Below are 1,523 nucleotides of genomic sequence, written 5' to 3'. Positions count from 1 at the left end.
CCTCAGCAAAAGGAACAAGAGGTAGTACCATCAGCCAGGGACCTACTCAATACGGACATTAGTACGATGTCGGACCTAGAGTTCAATGGATACGGACTAGCTGGGCTTGAAAAAAGCATGGAAGTTATTAGAGAAACCCTTTCTGGAGAAATAAAAGACCTAAAATAAAATAAATAGAAATAAAAAGAACTAACCAAGTCGAAATCAAAAAGGCTATTAATGAGATGCAATCAAAAATGGGGGTACTAACTGCGAGGATAAATGAGGCAGAAGAGAGAATCAGCGATATAGAAGACCAAATGATGGAAAATAAAGAGGCTGAGAAAAAGAGAGAGAAACAACTACAGGATCACGAGGGCAGAATTCAAGAGATAAGTGATACGATAAGACGAAACAACATTAGAATAATTGGGATCCTAGAAGATGAAGAAAGAAACAGAGGGGCAGAAGGTATACTGGAGCAAATAATAGCAGAGAACTTCCCTAATGTGAGGAAGGAAACAGGCAGCAAAATCCAGGAGGCACAGAGAACCCCTCTCAAAATCAATAATAATAGGTCAACACCCCGACATCTAATAGTAAAACTTACGAGTCTCAGAGAGAAAGAGAAAATCCTGAAAGCAGCTCGGGAGAAGAGATATGTAACCTACAATGGTAGAAATATTAGATTGGCAACAGACCTATCCACAGAGACCTGGCAGGCCAGAAAGGACTGGCAAGATATCTTCAGAGCACTAAACGAGAAACATATGCAGCCAAGAATACTATATCCAGCTAGGCTGTCATCGAAAATTGAAGGAGAGATAAAAAGCTTCCAGGACAAACAAAAACTAAAGGAATTTGCAAACACGAAACCAGCCCTCCAAGAAATATTGAAAGGGGTCCTCTAAGCAAAGAGAGAGCCTAAAAGCAGCATAGATCAGAAAGGAACACAGACAATATACAGTAACAGTCACCTTACAGGCAATACAATGGCAACTAATTCATACCTTTCAATAGTTACCCTGAATGTAAATGGGCTAAATGCCCCAATCAAAAGACACAGGCTATCAGATTGGATTAAAAAACAAGACCCATCAATATGCTGTCTGCAAGAGACTCATTTTTGACCCAAAGACACCCTCAGATTGAAAGTGAGGGGGTGGAAAACCATTTACCATGCTAATGAACACCAAAAGAAAGCTGGGGTGGCAATCCTTATATCAGACAAATTAGATTTTAAAACAAAGACTGTGATAAGAGATGAAGAAGGACACTATATCCTACTTAAAGGGTCTATCCAACAAGAAGATCTAACAATTGTAAATATCTATGCCCCTAACGTGGGAACAGCCAATTATATAAGGTAATTAATAACAAAAGCGAAGAAATACATTGACAACAATACAATGATAGTGGGGGACTTTAACACCCCCCTCACTGAAATGGACAGATCATCTAAGCAAAATATCAACAAGGAAATAAAGACTTTAAATGACACACTGGACCAAATGGACTTCACAGACATATTCAGAACATTCCAT

The sequence above is a fragment of the Callorhinus ursinus genome, unplaced genomic scaffold (genome assembly GCF_003265705.2).
Source record: "Callorhinus ursinus isolate GAN/ISIS: 27379988/994484 unplaced genomic scaffold, GSC_fseal_2.0 scaffold3, whole genome shotgun sequence".
Classification (NCBI taxonomy): Eukaryota; Metazoa; Chordata; class Mammalia; order Carnivora; family Otariidae; genus Callorhinus; species Callorhinus ursinus.
Note: the sequence above shows the minus strand (reverse complement) of the source record.